Source organism: Mya arenaria, chromosome 4 (assembly GCF_026914265.1).
Source record: "Mya arenaria isolate MELC-2E11 chromosome 4, ASM2691426v1".
NCBI lineage: Eukaryota > Metazoa > Mollusca > Bivalvia > Myida > Myidae > Mya > Mya arenaria.
In genome coordinates, this window is record NC_069125.1 from 73380153 (window position 1) to 73396945 (window position 16793).

The following is a 16793-nucleotide window of genomic DNA, read 5'->3' on the forward strand; positions in this document are numbered from 1 at the left end:
AAAGCCAAGTGCATACGTTGTATTATAGTATAAACATTTACTTCTTCAAATACTATGCAATCGGGTATGTAACGCCTCCGTGGCCCAATGGATAAGGCATCGGCCTCCTAAGCCCGGGATTGCGGGTTCGAGTCCCGCCGGAGGTTCGTTTGTCAGATGAGCTATTTTTCTTACATATCACTTGCATTTTCAATTTGACAAAGGGAGGTCAGTATGCGCTTCATCATTAAAATCGTTACGTAAAGTGTCTGTTTATGGGCGATAACTTAACTTTCTGAGGCCAATTGTTTAAAACTGGTACATTCTTTAGTTAGGAGAGAATCGGCCAAAAATATTCAATGATTGGTCAGTTGTTATACAAATGTATTATTAACCACTACACCACGGAAACAGCATTCATTCTGGACAGCAAGTTTAAAGCCAAGTACATAAATTGTATCATAGCAAATATATTCCAATCATTAAATACTAAAACGGAGGACACACACCGCCTCCGTAGCCTAATTGATCTAAGCCAGGGATTGCGGGTTAGAATCCGCCGGAGGTTCGTTTGTCATTACAACTCTTTTAACTTACATATCTTATGCTTGTTCATATTGACAAAAGGTAGTCGATAGGCGTTTAATCATTGAAAATACCAAGTTCCAAGCGTACGTTTATAGACAATAGTTATTTTCCTGGTGTTGAACCTGGTAACCTTCGCAAATACATTACACTTTTCGAGTAAGGAAATGCAAAATGCGAAAATGCTTTTTCAAAATATTTCGTACATCAAAAACCTTATAAATTACAGAAATATCCATTTTAATGATAAGAACAAACCAAAGTTACCGTAATATACTGTACTTTAAAGATCAAAGAAAAGGAGCCCTTCAAAATATTATGTTTCCGCTGAGGATTGAACTCAGGACCTTCCGCGTGTTAAGCGGATGTGATAACCACTACACCACGGAAACAGCACTTATAGTTTACAGTAATATCACAAGCAAGTATGTATCTTTTATTATATTAATAACGTTTCGCAAATTTTTTGAGCGAAATGTTATTGCTATTTGTATTTTTACATACTAAAATGTGTACATCCACCGCCTCCGTGGCCTAATGGATAAGGCATCGGCCTCCTAAGCCGGGGATTGCGGGTTCGAATCCCGCCGGAGGTTCGCTTGTCCGTTCACCTCTTTTACTTCATATGCTTGGTTATATTGACATACGGAAGTCGAAAAGCGTTTCCAAGTTTTCGATTACAGACAATAGTAATCTGCCCGGTATTGAACATGATTACCTTTGGCAAATACATTACACTTTTCGCGTAAGGAATTTAGAACAAATAGCGCAAACGATGCATTCTCAAAATAGTTGGTACATGCCCAAACTTTATTACTAGCGAAAAACAACAACAATTTTATCATAACAAAAAACAACAAATAACTGCGATACTGCTTTTGAAAAATTAAGGGAAAAGATCGCTTCAAAATAATTTGTTTCCGCTGAGGATTGAACTCAGGACCTTTCGCGTGTTAAGCGGATGTGATAACCACCACACCACGGAAACAGCATTCATTATCTACAGAGAGTTCAAAGCCAAGTGCATACGTTGTATTATAGTATAAACATTTACTTCTTCAAATACTATGCAATCGGGTATGTAACGCCTCCGTGGCCCAATGGATAAGGCATCGGCCTCCTAAGCCGGGGATTGCGGGTTCGAGTCCCGCCGGAGGTTCGTTTGTCAGATGAGCTATTTTTCTTACATATCACTTGCATTTTTAATTTGACAAAGGGAGGTCAGTATGCGCTTCATCATTAAAATCGTTACGTAAAGTGTCTGTTTATGGGCGATAACTTAACTTTCTGAGGCCAATTGTTTAAAACTGGTACATTCTTTAGTTAGGAGAGAATTGGCCAAAATATTCAATGATTGGTCAGTTGTTATACAAAATGTATTATTAACCAATGAACGTGATCATCAGTTCTAAAGTTAATATGCAGACGTTTTTTCAGTTTTATGCAATTGGCTGCAACCGGTATTTTACCAAAAGATTACACTTTTCACGTAACAAATTGAAAACAAATATATAGCGCAAATGTTGCTTTTTAAGATATTTTGGTCGATGCAAAAACTTTATTACTTGCAGAAATATCTATTTTCATCATAAGAACAAATCAATCTAACTTTGATATACTGTTCTTTAAAAATCAAAGAGCCCTTCAGCAAGGCAAAATATTATGTTTCCGCTGAGGATTGAACTCAGGACCTTCCGCGTGTTAAGCGGATGTGATAACCACTACACCACGGAAACAGCATTCATTCTGGACAGCAAGTTTAAAGCCAAGTAAATAAATTGTATCATAGCAAATATATTCCAATCATTAAATACTAAAACGGAGGACACACACCGCCTCCGTAGCCTAATTGATCTAAGCCAGGGATTGCGGGTTAGAATCCGCCGGAGGTTCGTTTGTCATTACAACTCTTTTAACTTACATATCTTATGCTTGTTCATATTGACAAAAGGTAGTCGATAGGCGTTTAATCATTGAAAATACCAAGTTCCAAGCGTACGTTTATAGACAATAGTTATTTTCCTGGTGTTGAACCTGGTAACCTTCGCAAATACATTACACTTTTCGAGTAAGGAAATGCAAAATGCGAAAATGCTTTTTCAAAATATTTCGTACATCAAAAACCTTATAAATTACAGAAATATCCATTTTAATGATAAGAACAAACCAAAGTTACCCTAATATACTGTACTTTAAAGATCAAAGAAAAGGAGCCCTTCAAAATATTATGTTTCCGCTGAGGATTGAACTCAGGACCTTCCGCGTGTTAAGCGGATGTGATAACCACTACACCACGGAAACAGCACTTATAGTTTACAGTAATATCACAAGCAAGTATGTGTCTTTTATTATATTAATAACGTTTCGCAAATTTTTTGAGCGAAATGTTATTGCTATTTGTATTTTTACATACTAAAATGTGTACATCCACCGCCTCCGTGGCCTAATGGATAAGGCATCGGCCTCCTAAGCCGGGGATTGCGGGTTCGAATCCCGCCGGAGGTTCGCTTGTCCGTTCACCTCTTTTACTTCATATGCTTGGTTATATTGACATACGGAAGTCGAAAAGCGTTTCCAAGTTTTCGATTACAGACAATAGTAATCTGCCCGGTATTGAACATGATTACCTTGGCAAATACATTACACTTTTCGCGTAAGGAATTTAGAACAAATAGCGCAAACGATGCATTCTCAAAATAGTTGGTACATGCCCAAACTTTATTACTAGCGAAAAACAACAACAATTTTATCATAACAAAAAACAACAAATAACTGCGATACTGCTTTTGAAAAATTAAGGGAAAAGATCGCTTCAAAATAATTTGTTTCCGCTGAGGATTGAACTCAGGACCTTTCGCGTGTTAAGCGGATGTGATAACCACCACACCACGGAAACAGCATTCATTATCTACAGAGAGTTCAAAGCCAAGTGCATACGTTGTATTATAGTATAAACATTTACTTCTTCAAATACTATGCAATCGGGTATGTAACGCCTCCGTGGCCCAATGGATAAGGCATCGGACTCCTAAGCCGGGGATTGCGGGTTCGAGTCCCGCTGGAGGTTCGTTTGTCAGATGAGCTATTTTTCTTACATATCACTTGCATTTTCAATTTGACAAAGGGAGGTCAGTATGCGCATCATCATTAAAATCGTTACGTAAAGTGTCTGTTTATGGGCGATAACTTAACTTTCTGAGGCCAATTGTTTAAAACTGGTACATTCTTTAGTTAGGAGAGAATCGGCCAAAAATATTCAATGATTGGTCAGTTGTTATACAAAATGTATTATTAACCAATGAACGTGATCATCAGTTCTAAAGTTAATATGCAGACGTTTTTCCAGTTTTATGCAATTGGCTGCAACCGGTATTTTACCAAAAGATTACACTTTTCACGTAACAAATTGAAAACAAATATATAGCGCAAATGTTGCTTTTTAAGATATTTTGGTCGATGCAAAAACTTTATTACTTGCAGAAATATCTATTTTCATCATAAGAACAAATCAATCTAACTTTGATATACTGTTCTTTAAAAATCAAAGAGCCCTTCAGCAAGGCAAAATATTATGTTTCCGCTGAGGATTGAACTCAGGACCTTTCGCGTGTTAAGCGGATGTGATAACCACTACACCACGGAAACAGCATTCATTCTGGACAGCAAGTTTAAAGCCAAGTACATAAATTGTATCATAGCAAATATATTCCAATCATTAAATACTAAAACGGAGGACACACACCGCCTCCGTAGCCTAATTGATCTAAGCCAGGGATTGCGGGTTAGAATCCGCCGGGGGTTCGTTTGTCATTACAACTCTTTTAACTTACATATCTTATGCTTGTTCATATTGACAAAAGGTAGTCGATAGGCGTTTAATCATTGAAAAAACCAAGTTCCAAGCGTACGTTTATAGACAATAGTTATTTTCCTGGTGTTGAACCTGGTAACCTTCGCAAATACATTACACTTTTCGAGTAAGGAAATGCAAAATGCGAAAATGCTTTTTCAAAATATTTCGTACATCAAAAACCTTATAAATTACAGAAATATCCATTTTAATGATAAGAACAAACCAAAGTTACCCTAATATACTGTACTTTAAAGATCAAAGAAAAGGAGCCCTTCAAAATATTATGTTTCCGCTGAGGATTGAACTCAGGACCTTCCGCGTGTTAAGCGGATGTGATAACCACTACACCACGGAAACAGCATTCATTCTGGACAGCAAGTTTAAAGCCAAGTACATAAATTGTATCATAGCAAATATATTCCAATCATTAAATACTAAAACGGAGGACACACACCGCCTCCGTAGCCTAATTGATCTAAGCCAGGGATTGCGGGTTAGAATCCGCCGGAGGTTCGTTTGTCATTACAACTCTTTTAACTTACATATCTTATGCTTGTTCATATTGACAAAAGGTAGTCGATAGGCGTTTAATCATTGAAAATACCAAGTTCCAAGCGTACGTTTATAGACAATAGTTATTTTCCTGGTGTTGAACCTGGTAACCTTCGCAAATACATTACACTTTTCGAGTAAGGAAATGCAAAATGCGAAAATGCTTTTTCAAAATATTTCGTACATCAAAAACCTTATAAATTACAGAAATATCCATTTTAATGATAAGAACAAACCAAAGTTACCCTAATATACTGTACTTTAAAGATCAAAGAAAAGGAGCCCTTCAAAATATTATGTTTCCGCTGAGGATTGAACTCAGGACCTTCCGCGTGTTAAGCGGATGTGATAACCACTACACCACGGAAACAGCACTTATAGTTTACAGTAATATCACAAGCAAGTATGTATCTTTTATTATATTAATAACGTTTCGCAAATTTTTTGAGCGAAATGTTATTGCTATTTGTATTTTTACATACTAAAATGTGTACATCCACCGCCTCCGTGGCCTAATGGATAAGGCATCGGCCTCCTAAGCCGGGGATTGCGGGTTCGAATCCCGCCGGAGGTTCGCTTGTCCGTTCACCTCTTTTACTTCATATGCTTGGTTATATTGACATACGGAAGTCGAAAAGCGTTTCCAAGTTTTCGATTACAGACAATAGTAATCTGCCCGGTATTGAACATGATTACCTTTGGCAAATACATTACACTTTTCGCGTAAGGAATTTAGAACAAATAGCGCAAACGATGCATTCTCAAAATAGTTGGTACATGCCCAAACTTTATTACTAGCGAAAAACAACAACAATTTTATCATAACAAAAAACAACAAATAACTGCGATACTGCTTTTGAAAAATTAAGGGAAAAGATCGCTTCAAAATAATTTGTTTCCGCTGAGGATTGAACTCAGGACCTTTCGCGTGTTAAGCGGATGTGATAACCACCACACCACGGAAACAGCATTCATTATCTACAGAGAGTTCAAAGCCAAGTGCATACGTTGTATTATAGTATAAACATTTACTTCTTCAAATACTATGCAATCGGGTATGTAACGCCTCCATGGCCCAATGGATAAGGCATCGGCCTCCTAAGCCGGGGATTGCGGGTTCGAGTCCCGCCGGAGGTTCGTTTGTCAGATGAGCTATTTTTCTTACATATCACTTGCATTTTCAATTTGACAAAGGGAGGTCAGTATGCGCTTCATCATTAAAATCGTTACGTAAAGTGTCTGTTTATGGGCGATAACTTAACTTTCTGAGGCCAATTGTTTAAAACTGGTACATTCTTTAGTTAGGAGAGAATTGGCCAAAATATTCAATGATTGGTCAGTTGTTATACAAAATGTATTATTAACCAATGAACGTGATCATCAGTTCTAAAGTTAATATGCAGACGTTTTTCCAGTTTTATGCAATTGGCTGCAACCGGTATTTTACCAAAAGATTACACCTTTCACGTAACAAATTGAAAACAAATATATAGCGCAAATGTTGCTTTTTAAGATATTTTGGTCGATGCAAAAACTTTATTACTTGCAGAAATATCTATTTTCATCATAAGAACAAATCAATCTAACTTTGATATACTGTTCTTTAAAAATCAAAGAGCCCTTCAGCAAGGCAAAATATTATGTTTCCGCTGAGGATTGAACTCAGGACCTTCCGCGTGTTAAGCGGATGTGATAACCACTACACCACGGAAACAGCATTCATTCTGGACAGCAAGTTTAAAGCCAAGTACATAAATTGTATCATAGCAAATATATTCCAATCATTAAATACTAAAACGGAGGACACACACCGCCTCCGTAGCCTAATTGATCTAAGCCAGGGATTGCGGGTTAGAATCCGCCGGAGGTTCGTTTGTCATTACAACTCTTTTAACTTACATATCTTATGCTTGTTCATATTGACAAAAGGTAGTCGATAGGCGTTTAATCATTGAAAATACCAAGTTCCAAGCGTACGTTTATAGACAATAGTTATTTTCCTGGTGTTGAACCTGGTAACCTTCGCAAATACATTACACTTTTCGAGTAAGGAAATGCAAAATGCGAAAATGCTTTTTCAAAATATTTCGTACATCAAAAACCTTATAAATTACAGAAATATCCATTTTAATGATAAGAACAAACCAAAGTTACCCTAATATACTGTACTTTAAAGATCAAAGAAAAGGAGCCCTTCAAAATATTATGTTTCCGCTGAGGATTGAACTCAGGACCTTCCGCGTGTTAAGCGGATGTGATAACCACTACACCACGGAAACAGCATTCATTCTGGACAGCAAGTTTAAAGCCAAGTACATAAATTGTATCATAGCAAATATATTCCAATCATTAAATACTAAAACGGAGGACACACACCGCCTCCGTAGCCTAATTGATCTAAGCCAGGGATTGCGGGTTAGAATCCGCCGGAGGTTCGTTTGTCATTACAACTCTTTTAACTTACATATCTTATGCTTGTTCATATTGACAAAAGGTAGTCGATAGGCGTTTAATCATTGAAAATACCAAGTTCCAAGCGTACGTTTATAGACAATAGTTATTTTCCTGGTGTTGAACCTGGTAACCTTCGCAAATACATTACACTTTTCGAGTAAGGAAATGCAAAATGCGAAAATGCTTTTTCAAAATATTTCGTACATCAAAAACCTTATAAATTACAGAAATATCCATTTTAATGATAAGAACAAACCAAAGTTACCCTAATATACTGTACTTTAAAGATCAAAGAAAAGGAGCCCTTCAAAATATTATGTTTCCGCTGAGGATTGAACTCAGGACCTTCCGCGTGTTAAGCGGATGTGATAACCACTACACCACGGAAACAGCACTTATAGTTTACAGTAATATCACAAGCAAGTATGTATCTTTTATTATATTAATAACGTTTCGCAAATTTTTTGAGCGAAATGTTATTGCTATTTGTATTTTTACATACTAAAATGTGTACATCCACCGCCTCCGTGGCCTAATGGATAAGGCATCGGCCTCCTAAGCCGGGGATTGCGGGTTCGAATCCCGCCGGAGGTTCGCTTGTCCGTTCACCTCTTTTACTTCATATGCTTGGTTATATTGACATACGGAAGTCGATAAGCGTTTAATCAAAGAAAACATCAAGTTCCAAGTTTTCGATTACAGACAATAGTAATCTGCCCGGTATTGAACATGATTACCTTGGCAAATACATTACACTTTTTGCGTATGGAATTTAGAACAAATAGCGCAAACGATGCATTCTCAAAATAGTTGGTACATGCCCAAACTTTATTACTCGCAGAAAACAACAACAATTTTATCATAACAAAAAACAATAAATAACTGCGATACTGCTTTTGAAAAATTAAGGGAAAAGATCGCTTCAAAATAATTTGTTTCCGCTGAGGATTAAACTCGGGATCTTTCGCGTGTTAAGCGGATGTGATAACCACCACACCACGGAAACAGCATTCATTATCTACAGAAAGTTCAAAGCCAAGTGCATTAGTTGTATTATAGCATAAACATTTAATTCTTGAAATACTATGCAATCGGGTATGTAACGCCTCCGTGGCCCAATGGATAAGGCATCGGCCTCCTAAGCCGGGGATTGCGGGTTCGAGTCCCGCCGGAGGTTCTTTTGTCAGATGAGCTATTTTTCTTACATATCACTTGCATTTTCAAATTGACAAAGGGAGGTCAGTATGCGCTTCATCATTAAAATCGTTACGTAAAGTGTCTGTTTATGGGCGATAACTTAACTTTCTGAGGCCAATTGTTTAAAACTGGTACATTCTTTAGTTAGGAGAGAATCGGCCAAAATATTTAATGATTGGTCAGTTGTTATACAAAATGTATTATTAACCAATAAAAGTGATCATCAGTTCTAAAGTTAATATGCAGACGTTTTTTCAGTTTTATGCAATTGGCTGCAACCGGTATTTTACCAAAAGATTACACTTTTCACGTAACAAATTGAAAACAAATATATAGCGCAAATGTTGCTTTTTAAGATATTTTGGTCGATGCAAAAACTTTATTACTTGTAGAAATATCTATTTTCATCATAAGAACAAATCAATCTAACTTTGATATACTGTTCTTTAAAAATCAAAGAGCCCTTCAGCAAGGCAAAATATTATGTTTCCGCTGAGGATTGAACTCATGACCTTCCGCGTGTTCAGCGGATGTGATAACCACTACACCACGGAAACAGCATTCATTCTGGACAGCAAGTTTAAAGCCAAGTACATAAATTGTATCATAGCAAATATATTCCAATCATTAAATACTAAAACGGAGGACACACACCGCCTCCGTAGCCTAATTGATCCAAGCCAGGGATTGCGGGTTAAAATCCGCCGGAGGTTCGTTTGTCATTACAACTCTTTAACTTACATATCTTATGCTTGTTCATATTGACAAAAGGTAGTCGATAGGCGTTTAATCATTGAAAATACCAAGTTCCAAGCGTACGTTTATAGACAATAGTTATTTTCCTGGTGTTGAACCTGGTAACCTTCGCAAATACATTACACTTTTCGAGTAAGGAAATGCAAAATGCGAAAATGCTTTTCCAAAATATTTCGTACATCAAAAACCTTATTAATTACAGAAATATCCATTTTAATGATAAGAACAAACCAAAGTTACCCTAATATACTGTACTTTAAAGATCAAAGAAAAGGAGCCCTTCAAAATATTATGTTTCCGCTGAGGATTGAACTCATGACCTTCCGCGTGTTAAGCGGTTGTGATAACCACTACACCACGGAAACAGCACTTATAGTTTACAGTAATATCACAAGCAAGTATGTATCTTTTATTATATTAATAACATTTCGCAATTTTTTGAGCGAAATGTTATTGCTATTTGTATTTTTAAATACTAAAATGTATACACACACCGCCTCCGTGGCCTAATTGATAAGGCATCGGCCTCCTAAGCCGGGGATTGCGGGTTCGAATCCCGCCGGAGGTTCGCTTGTCCGTTCACCTCTTTTACTTCATATGCTTGGTTATATTGACATACGGAAGTCGATAAGCGTTTAATCAAAGAAAATATCAAGTTCCAAGTTTTCGATTACAGAAAATAGAAATCTGCCCGGTATTGAACATGATTACCTTGGCAAATACATTACACTTTTCGCGTAAGGAATTTAGAACAAATAGCGCAAACGATGCATTCTCAAAATAGTTGGTACATGCCCAAGCTTTATTACTCGCGGAAAACAACAATACTTTTATCATAACAAAATACAATAAATAACTGCGATACTGCTTTTGAAAAATTAAGGGAAAAGATCGCTTCAAAATAATTTGTTTCCGCTGAGGATTGAACTCAGGATCTTTCGCGTGTTAAGCGGATGTGATAACCACCACACCACGGAAACAGCATTCATTATCTACAGAAAGTTCAAAGCCAAGTGCATTGGTTGTATTATAGCATAAACATTTAGTTCTTGAAATACTATGCAATCGGGTATGTAACGCCTCCGTGGCCCAATGGATAAGGCATCGGCCTCCTAAGCCGGGGATTGCGGGTTCGAGTCCCGCCGGAGGTTCTTTTGTCAGATGAGCTATTTTTCTTACATATCACTTGCATTTTCAAATTGACAAAGGGAGGTCAGTATGCGCTTCATCATTAAAATCGTTACGTAAAGTGTCTGTTTATGGGCGATAACTTAACTTTCTGAGGCCAATTGTTTAAAACTGGTACATTCTTTAGTTAGGAGAGACTCGGCCAAAATATTCAAGGATTGGTCAGTTGTTATACAAAATGTATTATTAACCAATGAACGTGATCATCAGTTCTAAAGTTAATATGCAGACGTTTTTTCAGTTTTATGCAGTTGGCTGCAACCGGTATTTTACCAAAAGATTACACTTTTCACGTAACAAATTGAAAACAAATATATAGCGCAAATGTTGCTTTTTAAGATATTTTGGTCGATGCAAAAACTTTATTACTTGCAGAAATATCTATTTTCATCATAAGAACAAATCAATCTAACTTTGATATAATGTTCTTTAAAAATCAAAGAGCCCTTCAGCAAGGCAAAATATTATGTTTCCGCTGAGGATTGAACTCAGGACCTTCCGCGTGTTAAGCGGATGTGATAACCACTACACCACGGAAACAGCATTCATTCTGGACAGCAAGTTTAAAGCCAAGTACATAAATTGTATCATAGCAAATATATTCCAATCATTAAATACTAAAACGGAGGACACACACCGCCTCCGTAGCCTAATTGATCTAAGCCAGGGATTGCGGGTTAGAATCCGCCGGAGGTTCGTTTGTCATTACAACTCTTTAACTTACATATCTTATGCTTGTTCATATTGACAAAAGGTAGTCGATAGGCGTTTAATCATTGAAAATACCAAGTTCCAAGCGTACGTTTATAGACAATAGTTATTTTCCTGGTGTTGAACCTGGTAACCTGCGCAAATACATTACACTTTTCGAGTAAGGAAATGCAAAATGCGAAAATGCTTTTTCAAAATATTTCGTACATCAAAAACCTTATAAATTACAGAAATATCCATTTTAATGATAAGAACAAACCAAAGTTACCCTAATATACTGTACTTTAAAGATCAAAGAAAAGGAGCCCTTCAAAATATTATGTTTCCGCTGAGGATTGAACTCAGGACCTTCCGCGTGTTAAGCGGATGTGATAACCACTACACCACGGAAACAGCACTTATAGTTTACAGTAATATCACAACCAAGTATGTATCTTTTATTATATTAATAACGTTTCGCAAATTTTTTGAGCGAAATGTTATTGCTATTTGTATTTTTAAATACTAAAATGTGTACATCCACCGCCTCCGTGGCCTAATGGATAAGGCATCGGCCTCCTAAGCCGGGGATTGCGGGTTCGAATCCCGCCGGAGGTTCGCTTGTCCGTTCACCTCTTTTACTTCATATGCTTGGTTATATTGACATACGGAAGTCGATAAGCGTTTAATCAAAGAAAATATCAAGTTCCAAGTTTTCGATTACAGACAATAGTAATCTGCCTGGTATTGAACATGATTACCTTGGCAAATACATTACACTTTTCGCGTAAGGAATTTAGAACAAATAGCGCAAACGATGCATTCTCAAAATAGTTGGTACATGCCCAAACTTTATTACTCGCGGAAAACATCAACAATTTTATCATAGCAAAAAACAACAAATAACTGCGATACTGCTTTAGAAAAATTAAGGGAAAAGATCGCTTCAAAAAATTTTGTTTCCGCTGAGGATTGAACTCAGGATCTTTCGCGTGTTAAGCGGATGTGATAACCACCACACCACGGAAACAGCATTCATTATCTACAGAAAGTTCAAAGCCAAGTGCATTAGTTGTATTATAGCATAAACATTTAATTCTTGAAATACTATGCAATCGGGTATGTAACGCCTCCGTGGCCCAATGGATAAGGCCTCCTAAGCCGGGGATTGCGGGTTCGAGTCCCACCGGAGGTTCGTTTGTCAGATGAGCTATTTTTCTTACATATCACTTGCATTTTCAATTTGACAAAGGGAGGTCAGTATGCGCTTCATCATTAAAATCGTTACGTAAAGTGTCTGTTTATGGGCGATAACTTAACTTTCTGAGGCCAATTGTTTAAAACTGGTACATTCTTTAGTTAGGAGAGAATCGGCCAAAATATTCAAGGATTGGTCAGTTGTTATACAAAATGTATTATTAACCAATGAACGTGATCATCAGTTCTAAAGTTAATATGCAGACGTTTTTTCAGTTTTATGCAGTTGGCTGCAACCGGTATTTTACCAAAAGATTACAATTTTCACGTAACAAATTAAAAACAAATATATAGCGCAAATGTTGCTTTTTAAGATATTTTGGTCGATGCAAAAACTTTATTACTTGCAGAAATATCTATTTTCGTCATAAAAACAAATCAATCTAACTTTGATATACTGTTCTTTAAAAATCAAAGAGCCCTTCAGCAAGGCAAAATATTATGTTTCCGCTGAGGATTGAACTCAGGACCTTCCGCGTGTTCAGCGGATGTGATAACCACTACACCACGGAAACATCATTCATTCTGGACAGCAAGTTTAAAGCCAAGTACATAAATTGTATCATACTGTAGCAAATATATTCCAATCATTAAATACTAAAACGGAGGACACACACCGCCTCCGTAGCCTAATTGATCTAAGCCAGGGATTGCGGGTTAGAATCCGCCGGAGGTTCGTTTGTCATTACAACTCTTTAACTTACATATCTTATGCTTGTTCATATTGACAAAAGGTAGTCGATAGGCGTTTAATCATTGAAAATACCAAGTTCCAAGCGTACGTTTATAGACAATAGTTATTTTCCTGGTGTTGAACCTGGTAACCTTCGCAAATACATTACACTTTTCGAGTAAGGAAATGCAAAATGCGAAAATGCTTTTTCAAAATATTTCGTTCATCAAAAACCTTATAAATTACAGAAATATCCATTTTAATGATAAGAACAAACCAAGGTTACCCTAATATACTGTACTTTAAAAAGAAAATGAGCCCTTCAAAATATTATGTTTCCGCTGAGGATTGAACTCAGGACCTTCCGCGTGTTAAGCGGATGTGATAACCACTACACTACGGAAACAGCACTTATTGTGGATAGTTATTTCACACTCAAGTATGAATCTTTTTTTTTATATTTATAACATTTCGCAAATTTATGGAGCGAAATGTTTTTGCTATATGTATTTTTAAATACTAAAATGTATATCCACACCGCCTCCGTGGCCTAATGGATAAGGCATCGGCCTCCTAAGCCGGGGATTGCGGGTTCGAATCCCGCCGGAGGTTCGCTTGTCCGTTCACCTCTTTTACTTCATATGCTTGGTTATATTGACATACGCAAGTCGATAAGCGTTTAATCAATGAAAACATCAAGTTCCAAGTTTTCGATTACAGACAATAGTAATCAGCCCGGTATTGAACATGATTACCTTGGCATAAAAATACACTTTTCGCGTAAGGAATTTAGAACAAATAACGCAAACGATGCGTTCTCAAAATAGTTGGTTCATGGCTAAACTTTATTACTCGTGGAATAAAACACAGCACATTTGCATCATAACAACAAAACAAATTACTTTGCGATAATGCTTTTTTAAAATCAAAGAAAAATATTCAAATATTTTGTTTCCGCTGAGGATGAACACAGAACCTTCCGCTACGCGAAGAGAAGCGCCGCGGACAAACGAATGGAGTGGTAAATATAGCCAACCGAAAGGTTCGTATCGCATTGCTCTAATCACGACTGTACTCCTAGTCGCACCCCTAGGGAAGCTGTTGGGGTACTTTTCATTGATTTTGAAACAGATAATACTGGCTGTACATATATTAACACGGTTAAACAGTGCCACTGTTGATTATCAGCAGTTAGAACCGTTCTATTAGTTCTGAAAAAGGTTCTTACATTTCTAGTCATGCTGATCTTGAAAAGGTCATTTATGGACCAGATGTGAATAAGTTGAAAGTTTACTATACAAATGCTGCCTGTTAATTGAATGAATTAAGATAACTTCATACGCAGTGAACATGTTAAGATACCAAAGTTGTGACGGAAGTTCTTCCCAAAATATGTGATTCGTCTGAATGCACACAAAAATGAATAGATATACATGTTTTATTGGAAGGTGAATGCAAACTCTAGAGGTGTTGTTATATATGTGGCAGATTCGATTTATTTTGACCACTTGCCAGATATTGAATGATCTACCATTTTTAAGATCATCTTGGTAAATTCAGGAAAAATAAATCTGAGAAAGCATTGCTAGGAGCCATATTCAAGAGCCCAAATTCTTCTCTTGAAAACCAAAAGAACTTGCTTGAAGTGTTAAAACAGGAATTTGTTCGATCGCACAAGATTTAATAATAGTGGGAGTTTTTAATTTTCTATGTATTATTGGGAATGTGTGAATGGAGCGACACTTGGTAATTGAGATATTCAGCTCATGTGTGGATGGAGCGACACTTGGTAATTGAGATATTCAGCGCATGTGTGGATGGAGCGACACTTGGCTATTGAGATATCCAGCGCATGCGTGGATGGAGCGACACTTGGCTATTGAGATATCCAGCGCATGTGTGGATGGAGCGACACTTGGCTATTGAGATATCCAGCGCATGTGTGGATAGAACGACACTTGGCTATTGAGATATCCAGCGCATGTGTGGATGGAGCGACACTTGGTAATTGAGATATCCAGCGCATGTGTGAATGGAGCGACACTTGGCAATTGAGATATCCAGCGCATGTGTGGATGGAGCGACACTTGGCAATTGAGATATTCAGCGCATGTGTGGATGGAGCGACACTTGGCTATTGAGATATCCAGCGCATCTGTGGATGGAGCGACACTTGGCTATTGAGATATCCAGCGCATGTGTGGATGGAGCGACACTTGGCTATTGAGATATCCAGCGCATGTGTGGATAGAACGACACTTGGCTATTGAGATATCCAGCGCATGTGTGGATGGAGCGACACTTGGCAATTGAGATATTCAGCGCATGTGTGGATGGAGCGACACTTGGCTATTGAGATATTCAGCGCAGATATTCAGCGCATGTGTGGATGGAGCGACACTTGGCTATTGAGATATCCAGCGCATGTGTGGATGGAGCGACACTTGGTAATTGAGATATTCAGCGCATGTGTGGATGGAGCGACACTTGGTAATTGAGATATTCAGCGCATGTGTGGATGGAGCGACACTTGGCTATTGAGATATCCAACGCATGTGTGGATGGAGCAACACTTGGTAATTGAGATATCCAGCGCATGTGTGGATGGAGAAACACTTGGCTATTGAGATATCCAGCGCATGTGTGGATGGAGCGACACTTGGATATTGAGATATTCAGCGCATGTGTGGATGGAGCGACACTTGGCTATTAAGATATCCAGCGCATGTGTGGATGGAGCGACACATGTGTGGATGGAACGACACTTGGTAATTGAGATATCCAGCGCATGTGTGAATGGAGCGACACTTGGTAATTGAGAGATCCAGCGCATGTGTGGATGGAGCGACACTTGGTCATTGAGATATCCAGCGCATGTGTGGATGGAGCGACACTTGGCTATTGAGATATTCAGCGCATGTGTGGATGTAGCGACACTTGGCTATTGAGATATCCAGCGCATGTGTGGATGGAGCGACACTTGGCTATTGAGATATCCAGCGCATGTGTGGATGGAGCGACACTTGGCTATTGAGATATCCAGCGCATGTGTGGATGGAGCGACACTTGGCTATTGAAATTCAATATAAAAAGTGTAAGGTTTTCTTTATTAGCTGCTACGATCAATTCGACGCAGACTACGTCAAGATTAACTCAAAAAATATATATTCTGTAATCGAAGAAGAAGTCTCAGAAAAAGACTTGTTTTTATCGAATAGCCTCAGTCTTTCGTCACATAATAAAAAAGACCTGTTAACAAAGTAAACAGCCTGATAGGTCTTGTTAAGAGAAATTTGGTATATGGACAACAACACTATTTCTGATGTTGTAGAAATCTCTCATTCGACCAACCTGATGGGTATCTTATATATAACCCATATCACAGATCAGTGAAAACTGTTTAAGACGACCAACAGAATTAGTACCAGGTAGGTAGTGTAAAACTGGTTCATTCTTTGGATAAGACATAGTTGGTCAAAAAGTTCATCGATTGGTCAAAAGTTATCCAAAATTTACTATTAACCAATCAAATTCTTTAATATGGAAAACTAGCCGGAAGTTAACTTACGGAATCTGTTCACATTTTTAAACAATTGGCTGCTGCAGGTA

General features: G+C 37.7%; 33 non-coding genes across 33 annotated transcripts; 13 read left to right on the forward strand and 20 right to left on the reverse strand.

Moving 5' to 3' along the window:
• Nucleotides 1-73: 73 nt before the first annotated feature.
• On the forward strand, nt 74-146 carry Trnar-ccu (transfer RNA arginine (anticodon CCU)). Its single transcript has one exon. It is a non-coding gene; the product is annotated as a tRNA-Arg (tRNA).
• Nucleotides 147-883: 737 nt separating this feature from the next.
• Nucleotides 884-956, reverse strand: Trnav-aac (transfer RNA valine (anticodon AAC)). Its single transcript has one exon. It is a non-coding gene; the product is annotated as a tRNA-Val (tRNA).
• A 131-nt stretch (nt 957-1087) lies between these two features.
• On the forward strand, nt 1088-1160 carry Trnar-ccu (transfer RNA arginine (anticodon CCU)). Its single transcript has one exon. It is a non-coding gene; the product is annotated as a tRNA-Arg (tRNA).
• Nucleotides 1161-1479: 319 nt separating this feature from the next.
• Nucleotides 1480-1552, reverse strand: Trnav-aac (transfer RNA valine (anticodon AAC)). The gene has a single exon. It is a non-coding gene; the product is annotated as a tRNA-Val (tRNA).
• Nucleotides 1553-1650: 98 nt separating this feature from the next.
• Nucleotides 1651-1723, forward strand: Trnar-ccu (transfer RNA arginine (anticodon CCU)). The gene has a single exon. It is a non-coding gene; the product is annotated as a tRNA-Arg (tRNA).
• Nucleotides 1724-2227: 504 nt separating this feature from the next.
• On the reverse strand, nt 2228-2300 carry Trnav-aac (transfer RNA valine (anticodon AAC)). Its single transcript has one exon. It is a non-coding gene; the product is annotated as a tRNA-Val (tRNA).
• A 492-nt stretch (nt 2301-2792) lies between these two features.
• Nucleotides 2793-2865, reverse strand: Trnav-aac (transfer RNA valine (anticodon AAC)). The gene has a single exon. It is a non-coding gene; the product is annotated as a tRNA-Val (tRNA).
• A 131-nt stretch (nt 2866-2996) lies between these two features.
• Nucleotides 2997-3069, forward strand: Trnar-ccu (transfer RNA arginine (anticodon CCU)). Its single transcript has one exon. It is a non-coding gene; the product is annotated as a tRNA-Arg (tRNA).
• Nucleotides 3070-3387: 318 nt separating this feature from the next.
• Trnav-aac (transfer RNA valine (anticodon AAC)) lies at nt 3388-3460 on the reverse strand. The gene has a single exon. It is a non-coding gene; the product is annotated as a tRNA-Val (tRNA).
• A 98-nt stretch (nt 3461-3558) lies between these two features.
• Trnar-ccu (transfer RNA arginine (anticodon CCU)) lies at nt 3559-3631 on the forward strand. The gene has a single exon. It is a non-coding gene; the product is annotated as a tRNA-Arg (tRNA).
• Nucleotides 3632-4136: 505 nt separating this feature from the next.
• On the reverse strand, nt 4137-4209 carry Trnav-aac (transfer RNA valine (anticodon AAC)). Its single transcript has one exon. It is a non-coding gene; the product is annotated as a tRNA-Val (tRNA).
• Nucleotides 4210-4701: 492 nt separating this feature from the next.
• Trnav-aac (transfer RNA valine (anticodon AAC)) lies at nt 4702-4774 on the reverse strand. Its single transcript has one exon. It is a non-coding gene; the product is annotated as a tRNA-Val (tRNA).
• Nucleotides 4775-5266: 492 nt separating this feature from the next.
• Nucleotides 5267-5339, reverse strand: Trnav-aac (transfer RNA valine (anticodon AAC)). Its single transcript has one exon. It is a non-coding gene; the product is annotated as a tRNA-Val (tRNA).
• A 131-nt stretch (nt 5340-5470) lies between these two features.
• Trnar-ccu (transfer RNA arginine (anticodon CCU)) lies at nt 5471-5543 on the forward strand. Its single transcript has one exon. It is a non-coding gene; the product is annotated as a tRNA-Arg (tRNA).
• A 319-nt stretch (nt 5544-5862) lies between these two features.
• Nucleotides 5863-5935, reverse strand: Trnav-aac (transfer RNA valine (anticodon AAC)). Its single transcript has one exon. It is a non-coding gene; the product is annotated as a tRNA-Val (tRNA).
• Nucleotides 5936-6033: 98 nt separating this feature from the next.
• Trnar-ccu (transfer RNA arginine (anticodon CCU)) lies at nt 6034-6106 on the forward strand. The gene has a single exon. It is a non-coding gene; the product is annotated as a tRNA-Arg (tRNA).
• Nucleotides 6107-6610: 504 nt separating this feature from the next.
• Nucleotides 6611-6683, reverse strand: Trnav-aac (transfer RNA valine (anticodon AAC)). Its single transcript has one exon. It is a non-coding gene; the product is annotated as a tRNA-Val (tRNA).
• Nucleotides 6684-7175: 492 nt separating this feature from the next.
• Trnav-aac (transfer RNA valine (anticodon AAC)) lies at nt 7176-7248 on the reverse strand. Its single transcript has one exon. It is a non-coding gene; the product is annotated as a tRNA-Val (tRNA).
• A 492-nt stretch (nt 7249-7740) lies between these two features.
• On the reverse strand, nt 7741-7813 carry Trnav-aac (transfer RNA valine (anticodon AAC)). Its single transcript has one exon. It is a non-coding gene; the product is annotated as a tRNA-Val (tRNA).
• Nucleotides 7814-7944: 131 nt separating this feature from the next.
• Trnar-ccu (transfer RNA arginine (anticodon CCU)) lies at nt 7945-8017 on the forward strand. Its single transcript has one exon. It is a non-coding gene; the product is annotated as a tRNA-Arg (tRNA).
• A 510-nt stretch (nt 8018-8527) lies between these two features.
• Nucleotides 8528-8600, forward strand: Trnar-ccu (transfer RNA arginine (anticodon CCU)). Its single transcript has one exon. It is a non-coding gene; the product is annotated as a tRNA-Arg (tRNA).
• A 504-nt stretch (nt 8601-9104) lies between these two features.
• On the reverse strand, nt 9105-9177 carry Trnav-aac (transfer RNA valine (anticodon AAC)). Its single transcript has one exon. It is a non-coding gene; the product is annotated as a tRNA-Val (tRNA).
• A 491-nt stretch (nt 9178-9668) lies between these two features.
• Trnav-aac (transfer RNA valine (anticodon AAC)) lies at nt 9669-9741 on the reverse strand. The gene has a single exon. It is a non-coding gene; the product is annotated as a tRNA-Val (tRNA).
• Nucleotides 9742-9871: 130 nt separating this feature from the next.
• Trnar-ccu (transfer RNA arginine (anticodon CCU)) lies at nt 9872-9944 on the forward strand. The gene has a single exon. It is a non-coding gene; the product is annotated as a tRNA-Arg (tRNA).
• Nucleotides 9945-10283: 339 nt separating this feature from the next.
• Trnav-aac (transfer RNA valine (anticodon AAC)) lies at nt 10284-10356 on the reverse strand. Its single transcript has one exon. It is a non-coding gene; the product is annotated as a tRNA-Val (tRNA).
• A 98-nt stretch (nt 10357-10454) lies between these two features.
• On the forward strand, nt 10455-10527 carry Trnar-ccu (transfer RNA arginine (anticodon CCU)). Its single transcript has one exon. It is a non-coding gene; the product is annotated as a tRNA-Arg (tRNA).
• A 504-nt stretch (nt 10528-11031) lies between these two features.
• Nucleotides 11032-11104, reverse strand: Trnav-aac (transfer RNA valine (anticodon AAC)). Its single transcript has one exon. It is a non-coding gene; the product is annotated as a tRNA-Val (tRNA).
• A 491-nt stretch (nt 11105-11595) lies between these two features.
• Nucleotides 11596-11668, reverse strand: Trnav-aac (transfer RNA valine (anticodon AAC)). The gene has a single exon. It is a non-coding gene; the product is annotated as a tRNA-Val (tRNA).
• A 131-nt stretch (nt 11669-11799) lies between these two features.
• On the forward strand, nt 11800-11872 carry Trnar-ccu (transfer RNA arginine (anticodon CCU)). The gene has a single exon. It is a non-coding gene; the product is annotated as a tRNA-Arg (tRNA).
• A 339-nt stretch (nt 11873-12211) lies between these two features.
• On the reverse strand, nt 12212-12284 carry Trnav-aac (transfer RNA valine (anticodon AAC)). Its single transcript has one exon. It is a non-coding gene; the product is annotated as a tRNA-Val (tRNA).
• Nucleotides 12285-12953: 669 nt separating this feature from the next.
• On the reverse strand, nt 12954-13026 carry Trnav-aac (transfer RNA valine (anticodon AAC)). Its single transcript has one exon. It is a non-coding gene; the product is annotated as a tRNA-Val (tRNA).
• A 491-nt stretch (nt 13027-13517) lies between these two features.
• Trnav-aac (transfer RNA valine (anticodon AAC)) lies at nt 13518-13590 on the reverse strand. The gene has a single exon. It is a non-coding gene; the product is annotated as a tRNA-Val (tRNA).
• Nucleotides 13591-13723: 133 nt separating this feature from the next.
• Nucleotides 13724-13796, forward strand: Trnar-ccu (transfer RNA arginine (anticodon CCU)). The gene has a single exon. It is a non-coding gene; the product is annotated as a tRNA-Arg (tRNA).
• Nucleotides 13797-16793: the final 2997 nt, after the last annotated feature.